The sequence below is a fragment of the Scyliorhinus torazame genome, chromosome 31 (assembly GCF_047496885.1).
Source record: "Scyliorhinus torazame isolate Kashiwa2021f chromosome 31, sScyTor2.1, whole genome shotgun sequence".
Lineage (NCBI taxonomy): Eukaryota > Metazoa > Chordata > Chondrichthyes > Carcharhiniformes > Scyliorhinidae > Scyliorhinus > Scyliorhinus torazame.
The window spans coordinates 11,931,901-11,940,319 of NC_092737.1; positions in this window are offsets into that span (position 1 = coordinate 11,931,901).

Consider the following 8,419-nt stretch of genomic DNA (forward strand, 5'->3'; position numbering starts at 1 on the left):
AGTCTTTCATCGCTCTCTCTGTGGAGTCTTTCATTGCTCTCTCTGTGGAGTCTGTCATCCATCTCTCTGTGGAGTCTTTCATCGCTCGCTCTGTGGAGTCTTTCATCGCTCTCTCTGTGGAGTCTTTCATCGCTCTCTCTGTGGAGTCTTTCATCGCTCTCTCTGTGGAGTCTGTCATCCATCTCTCTGTGGAGTCTTTCATCGCTCTCTCTGTGGAGTCTTTCATCGCTCTCTCTGTGGAGTCTTTCATCGCTCTCTCTGTGGAGTCTGTCATCCATCTCTCTGTGGAGTCTGTCATCGCTCTCTCTGTGGAGTCTGTCATCGCTCTCTCTGTGGAATCGTGCAGTGTTCTCGTTCTGTGCTCTCTGTGTGGCGTCGTCTTCTTCTTGGGTATTGCTGACATCCAATGTATCGACGATCTGCCATGGCATCATGGTATTGGAATCATCTACCATGAGTAGAGCCGTGTTGAGCTTTGCAACCGTGTTGCTGATGCTGTGATCAGCATATCCGAATAGCTCAGCCATGTCTGAGCAGTATTGTGTGTATTGTTCGGTGGACAAATCATCGCTTTTTGTTTCAGAGTTGTTATCGTTCTCTTCACGTTCAATGAACAAATCATCTTCGTGGGTTTCGGATTTGTCATTGTGCTCTTCACTTTGGGTGGTGCAGACTGCTTGTTTCAGGGTGTTGTGAAAGTTATTTTCAACTGCTGGCGTAAGCCCGGGCGTTGTTCTGTCTTTTGAGGTAAGAAAATTGGGTTTTGCAGCTTTACATTTCTTTTTGCTCATTTGCGTGCATTTCCCTTTTAAGTGGGCGTGGTCCGGGTCCTCTGATGTCATGACGCTCATGACGTCATGCGTAGGAATCGATTGCGCATGCGCAACCCGACTTTCCTTTACTGTCCGCTCTTTTCGCATCTGTGCATGCGTGTCTTCTCGCGCATGCGCGCAAGTGTATTTTGCCGTTTTTGAGAAGTGCGCATGTGCGTTCTGGCCGGAACGCTCTCACTCAAGATGGCTGCCAATCAAAAAGTGCTCTTGCATCGAGTGAGATCCTGCCTCTGTCGTGGTGAGTGTTCGCGCCATTTTTACCGATTTTGTTTTCTAGATACTGATGCTGTGTTTGTAAAGACTCACAGTATTGATTTTGTTTTTGTTGATAATAAGCAAGGCATTTTTGTATAGCAGTTTCTAGAGTTAGCTACCTATTTTGTGAAAGTTCTTCCTTCAAGCTTTTGTCAGATAGTCCATAAATTAATTGATCCATTATCATAGTGTCTCTGAAATCAACATAATCACAGCCTTGTGGTATTAACTTGAGATCTGTGATAAAATCAGTGATGGGCCCTCCGTTTCTCTGGCATTTATGACAAGAGTTAAATATTTCTAGCATCTCTCCAGACTGACTCTAACAGTGTTCATCAAATTTTTTTACTTCTAATTTGGTGTTGTCTTCACCTTCTAAGTAATTAAAACAATTATAGATTTCTCTAGCTTCAAACCCTCCTATTGAGAGTAGTAGTGCTATTTTCGTTGCGTCAGAGAGCGTGCTTAAATCATTAGCTGCGATAAATATTTGGAATATCTGTTCAAACTTTTCCAGTTAAATTACCGGTTGTTTCCAGCTGCCCTAGAGGTCCAATGAGTCCCATAGTTAGTCGTCGAGGATCCATTTGCTGCGAAGTCTTCCACAGTCAAATGTCCAGTCTTCTCTTTTTCTTCTCTTTTTGTCTAACCTAATCTAACTAGTTCTGTTAAAGCCACTCAACTGGTACCATGTTTTGTTACCTGTGTGGTAGGTAACATGTGCTGCTCAAACCTTGGTTAGTGATGAGGTCTTTTGAATCTCGATGAAGAAGACTCGAACTCATCCAGTAGTAACAAAAGGTTTATTGAGTAACTACAACAATACTTACATGAGTTCTTTACTTTAACTTTGATACTAGTGATAAGGTTAACAAGATCTAACTACGGTAACTATATGTAACTCCACTAGCCATCTGAACTAGTCTGCTGTTGCCCTGGTCACAGTACACCCAGGAGAGAGAGAGAGAGAGAGACCCAATGTGGTTGTCTTTTATACCCCTGTTGGTCCGGCCCTCTAGTGATCATGTGGTGCTACTGATTACACATTACCCCTTGAGTACATGCACATATAGAGATCACTACAAGCGTGGACTGGATGGCCTCGTCCTCTGCCGGGATGAATGTTTAGAGCAGTAAACGTTTATTCAGCCTGGTTGTAGGCGGGCGATTTGGAGACTGCGAGAGGGAGCGAGAGAGAGAGAGAGAGAGAGGTCGGGAATAATTGAGCGATTTCCGTTTGAGAAGGCCTTCGATGCTGCTGGCGTCTGCAAAGCTGCAAAATTTACAGAAAGCGCCCAGTAATTTGGAAGGAGAACGGCGTATCGCGTGCATCTCAAATCTCCCCATCAGCATCTTCTCGTTGTGTTGGTTAAGTCTTCTGCGACGCGTGATGTTTGAAGCACAGAATGCCCTGGCAATCTGAAAATTGACTGCACCATCTAAACAGATCAGGATGTGTGGTTTGGTGCTTCAGTGAATTTAGGTCAAATCACCAAAAGGCTTCAGCGCGAATGGAGATCATTTGACCCACTGCATCTGTGCGGCCCCCCAGCAAATCCCAATCTCCCGTCGCCCCTTGGCCTTTCTACTTGTTGTCCTGACACGTCTTTTTTCCTCTTCCGCTGACGATCCAACTCTCTTTCGAACGCCTGGCTCGAATCTGCCGCCGTCCCACATCAGCCTGAGCACCTTGGGTCAAACCTCCCCTCGAACCTTCTCTTCCCTAAGCAGGGCATTCCCAAATTCCCCGATCCATCCAGCTGACCGGAGTCCCTCATCCCCGGGATCACGGTAGCACAGTGGTTAGCACGGCTGCTTCACAGCGCCAGGGTCCCGGGTTCGATTCCCGGCTTGGGTCACTGTCTGTGCGGAGTCTGCACGTCCGCCCCGTGTGCGCGTGGGTTTCCTCCGGGAGCGCCGGTTTCCTCCCACAAATCCCAAAAGACATGCTGTTAGGCGAAATGGACATTCTGAATTCTCTCTCTGTGTACCCGAACAGGCGCCGGAATGTGGCGACGAGGGGATTTTCACAGTGTTCATGTAAGCCTACTTGTGACAATAATAAAGATTATTATTATTATCATTCTCGTGAATCTTTCCCTTCTAGACTGTGGTGCAATTTGGACACAAAACAGGGCTTGTAAAGGTTCAGCACAAACTCCTTGCTTTTTTTAAGAGGACTCCGAGGACCCTGTTTTTAAATCACTCTCTCAACCCATCCTATCCATCTTTAATTCTTCTCTCTATAATTCTCTCCCGGGATGTGGGACACCAGCATTTGTCACCCATCCCTAATTGCCCCTCGGGAAGGTGGTGGGTGAGCCGCCATCTTGAGCGGCTGCAGTCCGCGTGGTGTAGGTACACCCACTGTGCTGACAGGGAGGGAGTTCCTGGATTTTGACGACAGTGAAGGAACGGCCGATGTATTTCCCAGTCGGGATGGTGACTCTCGAACCCCTTCGAGAATTGCACCCTTGCCCCTGACTTTCTGTGCTCCCCTGGGTCAGTACTCCGAGTGAGTGATGATGGGGTCTGGTTTCACTTGCGCCTCATTGCGGTCAAGTTAAGATATTGCCTCCCGCTGTCATCACCAGTGAGCAATGGACTCTTGACAAAGATGCAAAAAGTCAATTGCCTTTCGAGGAGTTGCAGCCCTGCCCACGCCCCGAGGGAGGAAGTTGTCGAGGGAGACGGACAATTGGAAAACAAAGTGAGCGGATATTTACTGCACTAACTTTTGACCCAGGCTCACTCTCCCAGTGCCGGTACTGCACACTGACGGGCTCCAGCCTGCAGCCGGGAGTCCCCACTGCCCTGACTCAATGCTAGCCCGAAAAGATGCCACAGCCGCCATTTTGAAGAATGAGCAACAAGGTGGGGGGGTCAGGGGGTTGTGGGGGAGTGGTGCGAGCTCAGGGGGTCGGGGGCAGAGGGTCCGCCTTTGGTGTCCAGGGGCCAATATTTATCCCTTATTCTACGTCACCAAACCAGCTGATCTGAGTCTTTATCACATTACTGCTTGTGGGATCTTACTGTGCCCGAACTGGCTCCCACATTAACCTGCATTGACATCAGTGACTTCAGCAACACTTCATTGGCTGGGACGCAGTCCGGGATGTCCTGAGGGTGTGAAGAGCGATGTATACGCGCTTCCTTTACCCTCCCCATTCCCTCGACCCTCACACCCTCCCCATTCACTCCCTCCCCACAACCTCGCCATTCACTCCCTCCCCACACCCTCCCCACTCCCTCCCCATTCACTCCCTCCCCACACCCTCCCCATTCACTCCCTCCCCACACCCTCCCCATTCACTCCCTCCCCACACCCTCCCCATTCACTCCCTCCCCACACCCTCCCCATTCACTCCCTCCCCACACCCTCCGCACACCCTCCCAATTCACTCCCTCCCCACAACCTCACCACTCACTCACTCCCCACACCCTCGTCCCTCTCACCTTCCCCATTCACTCCCTCCCCACACCCGCCCCATTCACTCCCTCCCCACACCCTCGCCATTCACTCCCTCCCCACACCCTCCCCACAACCTCGCCACTCACTCCCTCCCCACACCCACCCCATTCACTCCCTCCCCACACCCTCCCCATTCCCTCGACCCTCACACCCTCCCCATTCACTCCCTCCCCACAACCTCACCACTCACTCCCTCCCCACACCCTCCCCATTCCCTCGTCCCTCTCACCCTCCCCATTCACTCCCTCCCCACACCCTCCCCATTCACTCCCTCCCCACACCCTCGCCATTCACTCCCTCCCCACACCCTCCCCATTCCCTCATCCCTCTCACCATTCACTCCCTCCCCACACCCTCCCCATTCACTCGCTCCCCACACCCTCGCCATTCACTCCCTCCCCACTCCCTCCCCATTCACTCCCTCACACCCTCCCCATTCACTCCCTCCCCACACCCTCCCCATTCACTCCCTGCCCACACCCTCCCCATTCACTCCCTCCCCACACCCTCCCCATTCACTCCCTCCCCACACCCTCCCCATTCACTCCCTCCCCACACCCTCCCCATTCACTCCCTCCCCACTCCCTCCCCATTCACTCCCTCACACCCTCCCCATTCCCTCGTCCCTCACACCCTCCCCATTCACTCCCTCCCCACACCCTCCCCATTCACTCCCTCCCCACACCCTCCCCATTCACTCCCTCCCCACACCCTCCCCATTCACTCCCTCCCCACACCCTCGCCATTCACTCCCTCCCCACTCCCTCCCCATTCACTCCCTCGCCATTCACTCCCTCCCCACTCCCTCCCCATTCACTCCCTCACACCCTCCCCATTCCCTCATCCCTCTCACCCTCCCCATTCACTCCCTCCCCACACCCTCCCCATTCACTCCCTCCCCACTCCCTCCCATTCACTCCCTCACACCCTCCCCATTCCCTCGTCCCTCACACCCTCCCCATTCACTCCCTCCCCACACCCTCCCCATTCACTTCCTCCCCCTCGCCATTCACTCCCTCCCCATTCACTCCCTCCCCACTCCCTCCACATTCACTCCCTCCCCACTCCCTCCCCACACCCTCCCCATTCCCTCGTCCCTCACACCCTCCCCATTCACTCCCTCCCCACACCCTCCCCATTCACTCCCTCCCCACAACCTTCCCATTCACTCCCTCCCCACTCCCTCCCCATTCACTCCCTCCCCACACCCTCGCCATTCACTCCCTCCCCACTCCCTCCCCATTCACTCCCTCCCCACTCCCTCGCCATTCACTCCCTCCCCATACCCTCGCCATTCACTCCCTCCCCACTCCCTCGCCATTCACTCCCTCCCCACACCCTCACAATCTCCTCGTTCACTCCCTCCCCACATCCTCCCCCCCAACTCCCTTCCTCCCCAAAACGCCCCTCCCCCACACCCTCCTTCCTCACACCGCCCCACTCTCCTCTGGTACGATCCCAGTCCTTCCGCAGCCCCTCATTCCCCCAGCCCCTCTTTCCCTCTCCCCCCCCCTCACTCCCTCCCTCCCACACCCTATCCCACGCCCTCCCTCCCCCCCCTCACTCACTCCCTCCCACACCCTATCCCACTCCCTCCCTGCCCCCGCTTTAAAAGCCCCGTAACCTACCTCAACCCCCCTCCCCCTCCCCCCCCCCCCCACACACCCCTCCACCCCCCGGCTCATTCTTACCCCCTCCCTCCACACCCAGGTTCTCTTCCCTCCCTCACTCCCTCCCTCCCCTGTCGCTGCCTCCAAACCTTCCCAGTTTCTGCCCCGCACCCTCCCTCCCTCCCTCTCCCTTCACCACCCCCCAAATTCCAACCCCCTCCTCCACTCCCACCTTGCTTCCTCACTACCTCCCTCCACACACCCTTGACTCCGCCCCCTCGCTCACTCCGTAATCCTTCCACCCTCCCTCACACCGTCCCTCACTCACTCCATGACCCCTCCGCCCTCCACTCCATTTCTCCCCCTCCTCCCCCGAGGGGCCGTTCTTCGCATTGAGACGAGGTAGGCACGTTTGGACAGTTTAATGCACAATTATTGAGGACAAATGCCAGCGTTAAAATCCTCTCACACATCAAACACATTCAAATAAAGCCGTAGTTTTTTAACAACAGATCTTTAAATAAATTCAATAAAAATAAACCTGACGTATTTTCATACAAAAATCAGTGCAAATTGCAGGAAACCCAGGCTGTTTCGGGTGGGAACACGGGACAGGAACAAACACGTGCAGCAGGGGGAGGGGAATGTGATCCCTATCAATGATCCTTCCCAACTCACGGACTGGTTGCCAGAGTAACATTCACAGGAAGTGACCCGCAGAAAATGGGAAGAGAAAGATCCCACGGACCTGAAAGGTGAATACGTGCATGTCGTAACACTGCGACAGCGAGTGTGTGACAGCGCCTCCTGTCTGTGACAGTGTGTGACAGCGCCTCCTGTCTGTGACAGTGTGTGACAGCGCCTCCTGTCTGTGAGAGCGAGTGTGTGACAGCGCCTCCTGTCTGTGACAGTGTGTGACAGCGCCTCCTGTCTGTGAGAGCGAGTGTGTGACAGCGCCTCCTGTCTGTGACAGTGTGTGACAGCGCCTCCTGTCTGTGAGAGCGAGTGTGTGACAGCGCCTCCTGTCTGTGACAGCGAGTGGTGACAGCGCCTCCTGTCTGTGAGAGCGAGTGTGTGACAGCGCCTCCTGTCTGTGACAGCGAGTGGTGACAGCGCCTCCTGTCTGTGACAGTGTGTGACAGCGTCTCCTGTCTGTGACAGTGTGTGACAGCGCCTCCTGTCTGTGAGAGCGAGTGTGTGACAGCGCCTCCTGTCTGTGACAGTGTGTGACAGCGCCTCCTGTCTGTGACAGTGTGTGACAGCGCCTCCTCTCTGTGAGAGCGAGTGTGTGACAGCGCCTCCTGTCTGTGACAGCGAGTGGTGACAGCGTCTCCTGTCTGTGACAGTGTGTGACAGCGCCTCCTGTCTGTGACAACGAGTGGTGACAGCGTCTCCTGTCTGTGAGAGCGAGTGTGTGACAGCGTCTCCTGTCTGTGACAGTGTGTGACAGCGCCTCCTGTCTGTGAGAGCGAGTGTGTGACAGCGCCTCCTGTCTGTGACAGCGAGTGTGTGACAGCGTCTCCTGTCTGTGACAGTGTGTGACAGCGCCTCCTGTCTGTGACAACGAGTGGTGACAGCGTCTCCTGTCTGTGAGAGCGAGTGTGTGATAGCGTCTCCTGTCTGTGACAGTGTGTGACAGCGCCTCCTGTCTGTGAGAGCGAGTGTGTGACAGCGCCTCCTGTCTGTGACAGCGAGTGGTGACAGCGCCTCCTGTCTGTGAGAGCGAGTGTGTGACAGCGTCTCCTGTCTGTGACAGTGTGTGACAGCGCCTCCTGTCTGTGAGAGCGAGTGTGTGACAGCGCCTCCTGTCTGTGACAGCGAGTGTGTGACAGCGTCTCCTGTCTGTGACAGTGTGTGACAGCGCCTCCTGTCTGTGAGAGCGAGTGTGTGACAGCGCCTCCTGTCTGTGACAGCGAGTGGTGACAGCGTCTCCTGTCTGTGACAGTGTGTGACAGCGCCTCCTGTCTGTGAGAGCGAGTGTGTGACAGCGCCTCCTGTCTGTGACAGTGTGTGACAGCGCCTCCTGTCTGTGACAGCGCCTCCTGTCTGTGAGAGCGAGTGTGTGACAGCGTCTCCTGTCTGTGACAGTGTGTGACAGCGCCTCCTGTCTGTGAGAGCGAGTGTGTGATAGCGCCTCCTGTCTGTGACAGCGAGTGGTGACAGCGTCTCCCGTCTGTGACAGCGAGTGGTGACAGTGCCTCCTGTCTGTGAGAGCGAGTGTGTGACAGCGCCTCCTGTCTGTGACAGTG